The sequence below is a fragment of the Peromyscus maniculatus genome, chromosome 20 (assembly GCF_049852395.1).
Source record: "Peromyscus maniculatus bairdii isolate BWxNUB_F1_BW_parent chromosome 20, HU_Pman_BW_mat_3.1, whole genome shotgun sequence".
Classification (NCBI taxonomy): Eukaryota; Metazoa; Chordata; class Mammalia; order Rodentia; family Cricetidae; genus Peromyscus; species Peromyscus maniculatus.
Window position 1 is genome coordinate 56,184,718 of NC_134871.1, and position 14,238 is coordinate 56,198,955.

Consider the following 14,238-nt stretch of genomic DNA (forward strand, 5'->3'; position numbering starts at 1 on the left):
AAGTTTACTGAGCATGCTCTGTTCTTCTTCGTCTAACCGTGTAACTCTGAGTGCTTTGTACTTCTTGTTCTAAGTGTGTTTCACTTCCTGTTCTAATGGGGTTTCTCTTCTTGTTTTGGATCCTTCTGCTCCAACAGGCATTTGAGTGCTAGGGACATCCAAACCCATCTTCCCTGCTCTCTCTTTCATATCTTTTGCATGTCACCTGCCTCCCAGCATACTTCCTGGGCCATGTGCTCTGGTTCAGCACCCTTTTGTCTTGCTCCTCAAACATACCAAGATTATCCCTAGTTCAAGGCTGATTTTTGTTTGTTTGTTTGTTTTTCTAGAAAGTTCCTTCTAAAGGTTGGCTCCCCTGAAATGTCTGGCCATCAGGTAGTGTCAGCTGCTTCTGTCCCAAGCCAGCTCCTGTAGCTTCCCTTCCTAGCTCAGGAACCTCATTGCCTGTGGCTTCTGAGCTACACAGTGTGCCTGTTCTGCTCTGAATTGCTATATAAATAGGAAGAGCCCTTCACATTTCCAAGATTTCCATTGGAAGAAAAAAAAAAGAAGTAGAATGATCCAATAATTTTTTCATATTGGTTTCTTATTATAATGATAATACTTTAGGTGTGTTGGATTTAAAGAACTATATTATTGAAATTAATTTCACTCAAAGGGTATAAAATTCCAGTTAGTCTGAGGGATGGGTTCTAGAGTCTGTTCTATAGCAGGTGACTTTGTTTTATAAAATGTCATCTGCATTGGAAAATTGCCCAGAGCATAGGGTTTTTTTTTTTTTTTTTACTTTTTTCTTTTTTTTATTTTGAGTATTTTTTTCATTTTACATACCAACTACAGTTGGTATCAAGTATCAAGTATCAAGGCTGAGCAAGGTGTCCTTCCACAGGGAATGGACTCCAAAATGCTAGTTCATGTGCTAGGGATGAATCCTGGTCCCATTGCCAGGGGCCCCACCAACTGCCCAAGCCACACAACTGTCTCCCACATTCAGAGAGCCTGGCTGGGTCCCACGCAGGTTCCTAGCTGTCAGTCCAGAGTCTGTGAGCTCCCACTAGTTTGGGTCAACTGTCTCTGCGGGTTTCCCCATCATGATCTTGACACCCCCCCCCCCCCCCTTGCTCATATAATCCTTCCACCCTCTCTTCAACTGGTCTCCCAGAGCTCAGGCCAATGCTTGGCTGTGGATCTCTGCATCTGCTTCTATCAGTTACTGGATGAAGGTTCTATGATGACAATTAGGGTAGTCACCAATCTGATTACAGGGGACGGTCGGTTCATGCACCCTCTCCACCATTGCTAGGAGTCTTAGCTGGGGCCATCCTTGTGGGTTCCTGGGAATTTTCCTAGCACCAGGTTTCTCCCTAACACCATAATGGCTTCCTTTATTAAGATATCTCTTTCCTTGCTCTGCCTCTCTGTCCCTCCCACAACTCAACCATCCTGTTCCCTCATGTTCTCATCCCTCATCCCTCCTCTTGTGTTCCCAGTTTACCCAGGAGATCTTACCTGTTTCCCCTTCCTAGGGTGATCCATACATGTCCTTCTTATGGTCCTCCTTGTTACCTAGCTTCTCTGGGGTTGTGGTTTGTAGCCTGGTTATCCTTTGCAGAGCATAGATTTTTAAGTGCTCTTACCACAAAGATGACATGATGCAAAGTTATGGATATGCTAATTAGCATGGTTCATCATTCCATGGTGCACACATGCATATATCAAAACATCACATAGCATGCTGTAAATAGATGCAATTTTTATTTGTCAATTAAAAAAAAACAAATACATTCAAAAGATTAATTATATCTGTTACTTTTTGTTTAAGATGTAGCTACTGTAAAATTTAAACTTGAATGAGAACCTTGCATTTGTGGCTTGCCAGGCCTGTCCTGGGAGGGTAGCTTTATAGCCTGGCTCTGTAGGTGCCTGGCTCCTGCCCTCATGGCTAGTTGCACAGAGATGGGCAGTATGAAGAAGCTATACCATCAACCTCAAGATTTACTTTGAAAAAAATATTAAAAAGAGTAAAACAGCCCATCAATGATGGGACCTGATGATGCCTCACCCTGTCTATACCTCAGGTGCTGCTGTAAGGGAACAATTACACACAGAGATTGGCAGGTACAAACAGTCACTTGACCTCAGCTATTGTTTGTTTCATTATACAATTAAGAGCCTTCTTAATTGTACATTTGTTTGTGCTGTCTTTATTCATGAATGTCAGCTCTGAGAATACTGGCCAGTCTGTATTGCTCAGTGTGGCCACAGGCCTGTCTCAAGATTACCATGCAACAAGGGCCTGAGCAATGCATGCTGAATGAATGAGTGAATGAAGCCCAGCTGTGGACTGATGGGAACTTCTACCCATTCTGCTGAAAAGAAGCTGATGGCAGGTTGATGGTTCATGCTTGTAATGCTGGCACACTGGAAGTTGAGGGAGAAAGGTTGCTAGGAGTTTGTGGCTAGCCTGTGCTACATAGTAAGCCCTTGTCTCAAGAAAAGAAATAGCCATTCGTTTTTGTGACATAAGCACAGGGTTGCCATAGGTTGAAAATAGGACCAAAATAGGAGTGTGGCCATTGGGCAGAATCCATGGTGCTCTGAGCATCTAGAGGCAAGAAGTGTTCTAAATCCTGTGGCCTCATGCCTGGGGTATCACAGGATCTCAGAATGAGAACAGGGCTGCTGGGCTTGGGCTTGGGACACTAGGAAGTATATGGCCCTCATCTTCCACCTCATCTGCTGCTTGAAGCCTCAGGATGACTTCTGCTTCCAGAATGTGGGAATAGGAGTGAACCTGGGTGTCTTGTTTAGAATGGCTCGTTCAGTCTGATTTCCCATTCGTATCTGATCCCTTCAGCTGCACTACGTCTGTGTGCTCTGTTTGGGGTCATGAATCTACCTGGCAGGACCCTGGAACCCATCTGGCGCCTCTCTGGAGAGCCTGATGGCTAGTCCATTTTGTGTTGCTATAGGGAAACAGGGGAGGCAGCTGTGGTTATGTTAACTCACAGTTCTGGAGGCAGATACATCCAGATGGTGTGCATGGGCTCCGGTGAGGATTTGACTTGGTCACATTAGCTCATAGTGATGATGGGTGTGTGCAATGAGTCACTGGAAGCCGGAGGAGCTGGATCTCACAATCTACCTTGAGGGTCTCTCTCCCTCTTTTCCTTCCTTTCTTCCATCCTTCCTCCCTCCCTTCCTTTCTTCTTTTTCTTTTTAAACATTTACATGTGTGTGTATGGGTATATATATGTGTGTGTGTGTGTGTGTGTGTGTGTGTGTGTGTGTGTGTGTGTGTGTGTTTGGGAATTCATATACCACAGCACAAATATGGAGGTCAGGGGGCAACTTGAAGCAGTTTTTTCTTTCTTTCACCATATGAGTCCAAGGGATTGAACTCAGGTTGTCAGCCTTGGTAGCAAGCACCTTTATACAGTGAGACATCTCCTGGGCCCATAAGGACTTTTCATTCGGCTCCTTTCTTCCCACCATTCAGTCTTCAATATGTTAGACCCTTGGAGACTTTTCTCAACCACATTCATACAATGATACTGACCAACCCAGGCCTCCTCAGCCCCTGTGTATCTAGAGGGGGGATCCCTAGATGAAGGAACGTAAGCCCCCTCCTCATTTTATAGAGGGGTGACCTGAGATGGGAGAGAAGGATGTTTCAAGGAGACAGGATGACAGAGTGCTTCAGAAAGATGTGAGCCAGAGAAGAAATATGACAGACAGGGAGGCTACAGTCCATCCTTAACTACGGCCTGATAAATTATGAGGGAGGTGCCTGTTAACCAAGTTTTTCTCCTTGACCAAACTTCCTTCATGTCCTCTGAGCCAACTTGACCCTTGACCTTGAGTTGGCAGGCTGTATTCTGTCCTTGAGCTGCTCCAGCTGCCCCACAGTGTGTAGCTGTCAACATTCTCCCCTGTCATGGAAGCCTTGATATTGATGGCCCCAGTGCCATCTTTAGTAAATGACCAAGAACGAATTTTCTATTACAATGTCAAGGGGTTAGGGCCTATAGAAGGAAGTACTACAAGAGCACATGAGCTTCTTTCAAAACCCACAATGTGCCCAGCCTTGAGTTAAATGCATGGAAGCTTCAGGAAGAAGCCTGGGGACCCAAGGAACGACCTGCCTACTTTGTTCAATAGCCAAGTTGGTTCTAAGTAACCCCAAGCCTTCTGTCTGTACGACTGACTTCTGTCCGTGACACGAGACAGCAGCCAGCTTGGTTTGCTCCTAGCTGCAGTTTACCTCAGCCCTCCAGACCCAGGGGCTCTTGTGCAGTGACAGACAACTCCAAGTTTGCCTCCCACTGTGTCTCCCTGATGTGGGGACAGGGTTGAAAATTGGTGCTCTGCTCAAGGTCACACAGGCGTTTAGTGGCAGGGAGCCTGGATGGCAGGGCCAGGTCCCCTTGCACAGGCCTCCTTATCGTCTTGGGCAGATGTCTCGGAGCCTGGCTCTGCTCTCCCATCAGGCAGCGTCTGACCCCAGGAGCCCGCTGCTTCTTAGTAACTGCATCAGAACCCTTTATTCCTTTTGAGCCATGACCCAGAAAAACCCCATTTGTGGAGCACAAAGCTTGCTGCCTGCTCGGAATACAGGAGCAAATCATCGCTCCCTTTGGACCCTGGGCTTCGGGTGGAGTGGGAGGCAGCCACAACTGTCCTTGGGTTCAGGATCTGGGGGCTCTAGAGGTTCTGTGCAATCTGGGGGGGGGGTGCTGGAGACTCAGGCTCAGAAGTTCTTCAGGTAACAACACTTGTTTTCCTGCCCTGAATAAATCAAAGAGCCTTGAGTGGAGGTTGGGTCCTATAGATGGAGGAGCCTAATGCTGAGCCCTTCTGGGGATAGCCCAGGGGCTGCATGGGGCCTTGTGGACAGGGAGTACCAGAAGAAGGCCTAGGAGTCAGAAATGCCAAGTGGTTGGTAGATCGGGTCACCTGTTAGAGACTCTGGACTCTCAGGTGCTGTGGGATGGTCTGTATGTCAAATCTGTTGCTCTGATTGGTCAATAAATAAAACACTGATTGGCCAGTGGCCAGGCAGGAAGCATAGGTGGGACTAACAGGAGAATTGAGAGAACAGGAAGGCAGAGGGAGGCACTGCAAGACGCCACCATGACAAGCAGCATGTGAAGATGCCGGTAAGCCATGAGCCACGTGACAAGGTATAGATTTATAGAAATGGATTAATTTAAGATATAAGAACAGTTAGCAAGAAGCCTGGCACGGCCATACAGTTTGTAAGCAATATAAGTCTCTGTGTTTACTTGGTTAGGTCTGAGTGGCTGTGGGACTGGTAGGTGACAGAGATTTGTCCTGACTGTGTGCCAGGCAGGAAAACTCTAGCTACACTCAGGAGCATGAGCTCTGTAGGCTCAGAGGGTGTGAGAAGTCTGAGCACTGAGATGTGCTGAGTGGAGGTACCACCCTCTCAGACAGGAAGACCCTATGTGTCTCTATTTGCTTGTCAGTTCAGCAACCCCAGGCTTTATTTTGGGCTCCGAATTTGCCCAGCAGGATAAACACAAACTGTGAGACAGTCCAGCTGGGATCAGCTGAGGACCTTCCCTCAGGCTCCAGCCCAGTCTAGACAAGATGGGATCCAAGAATAGAAAGAAAGGAGGCTAGTGCATGGCGGAGCCCGGGGTGCTCCAGGGTCAGAGTTCTGAAGGACTTCCAGGAGGACACGGGTCTTGAGGCAAGAGGGTGAATTCACCACATTTCTAGGCTTCAAGTAACGTTTCAGATTAAGGAAGATGGGGCAGATATGAGGGGAGATGCCAAGGATGCTGTATGGACAGAAGGTGGGACACTGGTCACCAGACTAAACTGAAGATGGGCACTGGGCATGGTCTGCAGCCTCATGACCTAGCTGAAGGAGTGTGTCTTCAAAGAGAGACCTCAGTCAAAGCTCTTCAAGAAAGTTCCGTCTCTGTTCCTTGTCTGATATGATGGGGAAACATTAGTAATAGAATGAGTCCATTCATGGCACAGCAGTTACTGAGGGCCACTGGAGCACCTGTTATATCAGTTGGTACCCTAGGCTGCATCCTCAGGCTATATCCCAGGAATCTTCTAACTTGCTCCATGATCCCGAGTCACTGACGTGGTAGTTTCTTTACTCGCAACATGATAGTGACCATATTTTTTTTCTATAAGACTGTTAGAAAGTAAAGTATATCATTATGGAATGTATTTTGAGCCAGAAGGATGAAAGGTTACACCATGTCCTCCCTGGAGGCAGATATTAACCCTGAGCAGGAGGGCTCTGCCATGTGGGGAAGGCAGCCACACAAACCTGTGCCAAGGCGGATGTGGTGGGTGGGAATGGGAGGAGGCCAGGATGGTGGGTGGCATCTGTTGGGTGTTTCCTTTGGTTGTCTTTCAAATGTCACTGGAGGCAGTGTGATGTGTGGAAGCCTAAACGGACACAAAGAGGAAGTACAGTGAGGAGTACAGAAGAGCCTGGTTTGCTATCTGATGAGCGGATAAGGATCTCAAAGGCTCCTTAGCATTAGTGGTTGAACAGAGTTTATGCTCTGCTTTACACAGCTAAGTAGGCAGCAGAGCAAGTGGAATGCTATAGTGAGAGCTAGGAGCAAAGAGCCCTCCCACCATAGCTCAAAAGGAGAGTAGTTAAGTAGGGGGAACAGAAGGAGAAAGATGGGTACCAGTTGTCAGATTCTTGGTACCTCCTTTCTTTTTTGAAGGTGATTTTGACCATGGCTGAACTTTCTCTAATTAACCCTGAGTGATGGGTGTAGAAGCAACATGCCTCTCCCAGTGTCACACAGAGACTTCCTTGTCTCATAAAAAGAAGGTTCAATCCTTTTTAATTTGGAAGGAAACCCTTCGCTAAATAGTCTCACTGGACTTCTAGATGGGCAGCAGAATATTCTAGATGTCTATGTCTACTTGAGCATTGAGTTTCTTAGATTTTTGTCCCCCATAACTAGGACCGAAGTTCCAACTGCAGTGGAGCCTGAGATATCTGACCCCACCCACAGGGGGATGAGAATGGGGATAGCTTACTGGGTGTACCGGGAAGCCTAGAATCTAGATTGAGGTGGGCCCCATGCTCTTTTCCATTACAGAGGAACACTTGTGGTATAACATGTCCAAGGGCTCAAAGGAGTGTGTTTTCCTTCAGTGTAAACAGTTTTAGGATTATGAAGGGATCAGTGTGCTCCCAGGAGGACTTGGTTTTGCAAGTCTCCTGAGCACAGTGGTATTCACCTGGCTTCTGGTGAGGCTCGATGGAGGAGGCATCAGCCAGCCAGGCAGAGTACTGGATATACCAGAGCCTCTTCTCTTCACTGGTGGACCCATAACCCTATGGGTGCACTCCTCTCCAGGAGCAAGCAAGAATGCAATATGTTACATAAATCTACCTGGAAGGTGTGTTGGGTCTCAGTGGATAGACTGACTATGAGCTCCTGGTTCAGGTCTTTTTAAATTCCCATCGAAGGTTCTGGTTTATGGGGGTGTGGGGCCTTTCCCATGGGGGAAAAAAGACAAAATAAGACAACCATAATTACAGGGCTCGTGTCAGTCTTATCTTTAGGACTTTGGAGGACCTGGTGATAATTCATCTGTTATTATTTTCTATTGCCTCCTTTAGCTGAGTGTGGTGGATCCATAGGGTGACTCTGGCAATCTTCATTGCTATAGGGTGCACCCACATCTCCATATGGGGGTGCACCTGGCCCTTAGGAGTGCAAAAGTTAGGAGGCTGGCCCAATTTCCCCATCTCAAGGACATATTTAGTTTACCTGTCTTGAGCTTTGTGGCCTTTAGGCACAATATAGTTCCCAATCAGCATTTAGGTCCTTTGACAGATTTAGGAAACTTTTGCCATTGTAAGACCCCAGGCAGAGAGGTAACCCAAATTTAATAGAATATCTGGGCGTGAGTAATACAAAAGTTTTAGTTGCTCCCAGATGGATGGTGTCTTAGTTAGGGCTTTATTACTGTCAAGAGACACCTTTATAAGAATTGCAATTCTTATAAAGGAAAAACGTTTAATTGGGGTGGCTTACATTTTCAGAGGTCTAGTCCATTATCATCACGGTGGGACATGGTGGCGTGCAGGCAGACATGGTGCTGGAGGAGCTGAGAGTTCTACATCTTGATCCTCAGGCAGCAGAAATGTCACTGGGCCTGACTTGAGCATGTATGAGACCTCCAAGCCTGCCTCCACAGTGACGCACTTCCTCCAACAAAGCCACACCTACTCCAACAAGGCCACACCTACTCCAACAAGGCCACACCTACTCCAACAAGGCCACACCTACTCCAACAAAGCCACACCTACTCCAACAAGGCCACACCTCCTAATAGTGCCATTCCCTATAGGCCAAGCATTCAAACACGTGAGCCTATGGGGGCCATACCTATTCAAACTACCACAGGTGGCCTGGTGGAGTTTGGCAAGCACCAATTTCCCAGTAAAGGCAGGGAGTATGGGTCTTTTGTCTGGCAAGAACCACCGTCCACTGGCCTCCTGTTTGGACTCTTCCCTTTTTTTGTTCACTTGATTTCTTTGTATATAGGTTGGGCTCTGCATCAGTTCAAGTTCAGGTAGGGTAACCAAGATGTGGAGAGGCCACACTGGTTCTAGGGCTACCATCTGGATGGTCAAGCCTACTGCTCTGTTCCCCTAGGCCTCTGGGAGTTCCCCCTTTTGACACCTTTTGCAATGGACAATGGCTACCTCTTTTGACAGCCATATGGCCTCTAGTAGGGCCAGAATTTTATCTGTGTTTTTGATTTCCTTTTTGCCTGAGGTGAACAAGCCCCTTCTCTCCTTGTAGAGGGCCCCATGGACACGGGCCATGGCAAATGCATACCAATTGTGCATGTACACAATGATGGGTTTGCACTTCCCCCAGCAAAGTGTCTGGGCTGAAGCTCAGTCCTTCGTACTGAAGTCCCTTGGCTAAGGGACTGGGCTCACACCATCCTGTCCAAGGTGACAACGGTGTCCAGCATACCTGATTTCATCTGGAACAAACCTTCTCCCATCAGTGTACAGTACCTCTTCTTCTCCTCCTCATAGCAGGGCAACCGTTAGGTCAGGTGTGACAGATTGGAGAGCATCAGACATTGCCAGGCAAGGTGAGGATCAGGAAGTGTGGACAGAGGCTGGAGGCCACTGGTCATCCGGTCCAGCGGCTGACTGAAGAACGTAGCAGATGCAGTTTTAGGGGCAGCAGCAGCCTGGGCTAGGCCCTGCCTGAGGTGGGAACTGAAGCTGCTGGAGCCACCTTTCACCAGGCACTTCTGCATTGCTAGTGCCCACCTGGATGAGCTGAAGGATGAGTTCCCGCTAGATGGAGATGGATGGACCAGAGCATTTCCGATTACATGAAGTGATGCCCCGGAACCCTGTCTGCATCCACTGCAATGTCACAGAATCATACCCTGTTGGGTCTCCTATCTGGTTGGAGTCTGACAACCATAACTTGGCTGCTGTGTCGGAGAGGCTCTGTTGGTTATCGTTGGACAGCACGCTGGCTGGGCTGATGGCTGAAGTTTTACCAAATCAGATCCTGGGCTAGTCCAGGAGAAGTGCCTGATGATGTGTTATTTTTTTTTATTTATTTTTATTTTTATTTTTTTTGGTTTTTCGAGACAGGGTTTCTCTGTGTAGCTTTGCACCTTACCTGGAACTCACTTGGTAGCCCAGGCTGGCCTTGAACTCACAGAGATCCGCCTGCCTCTGCCTCCCAAGTGCTGGGATCACAGGCGTGCGCCACCACCACCCGGCTAATGCTGTGTTATTTAGACATTGTACATCCATGTCTCTGGGGTCCCCACTCAGGATGGTCACTGTAGCGTGTGGGTTGGTTAGGAACAGTTCTGGACCCAAAATCAGTTTGTAAGTTTCTTTTACTTGTATAACTATAATGGCAACTGTCTGAAAACAAGCCAGCCACTAGCAGAAAGAGGATCAAGTCTTTGGACAGATAGGCCATTAGCATCTTCCAGGGTCCCATATCTGGGCAAAGACCCCCTTTGTAATCACTTCTATAAGATGGAACATCCTTCTTCCCTCTTCCTCTCCTGGTGTCTCTGGCTTCCCCCTCTGGGAACTCTTTCATCTTTTGTTTTACTCTCTTTCTTTCCTTTTTTTTTTTTTTTTTTTTTTTTTTTTATAGAATCATGGTTATTATAAACCTCTTGAGCAACCTATTTATATTTTCAAACCCTTTTAACTTCTGAAGTTTCTTTTCTAATCTCTAAGTCTGACTCAAGAGCAAAAGCAATATATTTTTAGCAGCTGTCTTTAATCCTTCAGAAAAAGCCTAGTGAAAACTGTCCCGAGTCTCCTTACCTTGATGTTTGTTCTTGTTTTGGAAGATGTTTCTGCCTATATGCTAGGTTTCAAGGCCTGAATGGTCCTTCCATCACAGCATCAGCTGTTCTAAGGTCTGGAGGCCTGTTACAGAACTTCTAGAAAGACATCTGAGCATAGCATGGATGACCCTGACCTGCTCTGCCTTGTAAGGGCAAGCGTTCTGGATACAACAGGAAAGAAAAAAAAATAACCCCACAAAGAACCCACTAGAAGGCTCTACTTCGGAGAACATAACAAATAGAATGTCTCTGTGTGCTCACTGGCACACTAGAGGTGAAGAAAGATTTGGTAAATAGCCAACAGAAATGATGTCATCTACCAAAAACCAGTGAGGAATGGGAATGGCCTTGAGATAACAGCAAAAGGTCTGATATCCTTGTCATCAGAGTCCTGGAGGAGACTAGGAAGTGCAGAGAGTATGTGTGAAAGGAATACTGGCCGAGGACTCTGCGTAATGAAGAGCTATGTAAATGTACAGATCCAATGACTAAAATCAACCCAAAGAACTACCTGACCAGAACAATCACAAAACTGATGGAAACTAAATACAAGAACAGAAAGCACTGGGGCTTGGGGCTGTCACTGCTATTTGGAAGGCTGAGGCAGGAGGATTGCTAGTCTGAGGCCCATGTGGGCAATTCAGAAGTGGAATTAGAACTCAATGGAAGAGTGCTTGCCCAGCATGCAAGCTTATCCCTGGCTGTCGTCCCCAGAACTTCAAAAACAAGAACTGAAAGAAGATATAGGAAGGCAGGAGGTGTGGGAGACAGAGCGGCAGCCGGGAAGAGAATGAGGTGGCTGCAGATTTCTCGTGGGAAATCAGAGAGCCAGAAGAATGGATATAACATTTTTAAAATTCTGAAGGAAAGAAAGGATGACCCAGAAACGATGTTCGACAAAATGTCTCTTCCAGGAGTAAAAGTGGAAAGAGACAGACTGGAGGATGCTGTGAGCTCTGGGGGCCTGAAGCTCTTTAACAGACAACTCAATGGAGTCTTTTTGAGAAGGGAGGCTACACTGTGGGGAGCCCGGGGCTCTGGGGTGAGGAGAGACAAGAGGTGCAGTGAGCCTGTGGGTAGGGATGGCAGCCAGCTCAGCACCCTCTCAACTTTAGAGTCTAAAGTGAGTTTAGCCATGAGAAAGAAAGTTACAATGTGGGCAGGTTTTCAGTGACTCTCGGTGTGATTCTGATGACGGCTGCAATGTCAACAGGGTGGTGGGAGAGAGATTTCTGCCCAGAACAGACACTGAAAAAAATTATAATGAAAAGCTAGAGAGAGAAAAATGCCAAAAAGCATTTAAAAGATCTAATCAGAACATGGGAATTGGAGGGAGAGGACAGAATCAAAATGGTGGAAATGTGAACCAATGAAAGACAGAGATTAGAAGCAAATCCTGCACACTGCACCTGGTGAGGGAAATGTTCTGAGTGGGAAGATCCACAGAGGGAAAGCTAAGCAGTGACCATATGGTGTCGTCTTCAGTTATCCTTCCTTCCTTCCTTCCTTCCTTCCTTCCTTCCTTCCTATCTATCTATCTATCTATCTATCTATCTATCTATCTATCTATCATCTATCTATCAATTATCTATCTATCTATCTATCTATCTATCTATCTATCTATCTATCTATCTAACACCTGTCTATCTTCTATCTATTATCTCTATCTATCTATCTATCTATCTATCTATCTATCTATCTATCTATCTATCTATCTATCTATCTATCATCTATTTTCTGTCAATCATCCATCATCTATCTCTATTTCTTTTAGAGTTAGTTATTCTTTGACAATGTCATACCTGTATATAATGTATTTCTATTAAGTTTTCCCCATTCTCCTCCCTTGTTATCCTCTTACTCCCTCTGGACTCCTTTATCCCAGTGCATCTCTGTCTTATTTTCATATGTGTTTTTTTAATGATCCATTGAGTTTAGTTAGGGCTATTTATATAAGCATAGGTGTGGAAGTGTTTATTGAAGCATAGACTTCTTACCAGAGGCTACACCACCAAATAAAAGTGACTCCCTCTCTCCTAGCAGCCACCAGGTGCCAACAGCTCTTCAGCTAGCATAGAACATCATGAGCACCTCCTCTATCCATGTTGGAATGTTGATTAGCTCCATCCTGTGGATCTTGTGGTGGTAACCATAGCTTCTATGAGTTCATGTGTATGACAGCACTGTCATGACCAGAAGACAGCATTCACAGCACTGTTCCCCATCCTCTGGGTCTTGTATTCTTTCTACCTCCTGATTCTGTGATGATTTTCCCTGAGCCTTGAAAGGGGATTGATACAGATGTCAACACTTTGACCCGTTATGAGTCTCTGTATTAACCATCTTCTCTAACCAAGGCTGACAGAAGCACTAATGTATGGATGTATGGACGTAAACACAAGCATTGAGGGTAGTTTGACAGCATGTCCATTTAACAAAACAACAGCAGTAGATTCTCCCAAAGGGCCTGTGATCTCCTAAGCTGTGGAATCTGACCAGGTTTACAGTATGAGGCATGAGTTCCTTCCTGTGGAACAGACATTATATCTGGTCAGAAAGTAGTTGATTGCCCCTATGACAGTCATGCCACTATTGTATCAGTGGGCGCAGTAGTGCCCTGGTAGGTTAGTGCTGCAGCTTTCAGGGTTCACAGCTGGATGGGACTGTTGATGACTTTTCTTTCCCAACTGCCTACAGAGCACTTTGCAGTACTATGAAAGCTACCTAGTCGGAAGGAAGCTTCCAGTTTAGTCTCAGCTTGATTTCTATGTGCCCTGTAACCAAAGTATGTGACATTTTCAGCGATGGGGTCTTATAATCTTGTTCTGGGCCACCTAAGGCAAAGACAAGAGCCTATAGAGTTTCAGGTGTCTCTAGGGTCTCACTGATTAATAACTCATAAGGAGGTATCCCACACCTGAAATTGGGATTTTCATTTAATAACCTATGGTAGTATCATTCTCTACTCATGCAAGATACCTTCCTTCGTATTCCCACTGTGAGTCTCTGTACTGTGTTTTATATACTCTTAGTTTGCTACCAGCCACAGGAATATAGTAGGAATTCAGCTGAATATGGTAAAGCTATACCTAGAGTAATCAGGGGAATTCTTCCAGAGGAACCCAAATCTCAAGGAATATTTGATGTTATTTGGCTTTTAATATATCAGCTGTTTCCTGCTATGAATTTCTTGTGCACTCTCATACCTTTCCTAAGAACTTCTAACAGTGTATTTTATCCAATATACTTCTCTAGCATTCAAAGCCAAAAGGCAATAGGACAAAGCATTTCAGACCAACTGCCGAGTCTCCTGAATTAAGGTAAACCACCTAGGCTTAGGAGACAGGTGATGTTAGGTGCATAGCTTTGTTTCTTGTGCAAATTAAGCTCAGACCCTCCTTTCTTATACAGCCTTAGTGGTATTTATACTAACATTATAGACTCCTAACATTTTACCTAACCACTTCTAGGAATGTAGTTTGAGCAAATAAATTCCCTCTTTCTGATATATTAACCAATTTTAGCTCTTAGTTGACCTCCTCCTGTAACCACTCTCCTTTTGGGTTGTAACAGAAAGTCTGACAGTCACTGCCTGAGGAAAACTCTTATCTGCCTTTATGACTCTGTAAGAATTCAAGCCTGGCAACCTTGCATTAGCCAGAGCATTGCTACTGCAGGGGTATATAACTGTAAACCTCAGAGACTTGGAGAGACTGGATTGGAGAACTGGATGGAGAACTAGAAGGACAAGATGGAAGATGAGGAAGAGCCTGATGGGGAAGAACTAGGTGGGTAAGAACAAGTTAAGAAAGACCAAGATGGGACAGAACTAATGAAGGACTCAAGATAGCATTTAGAGGG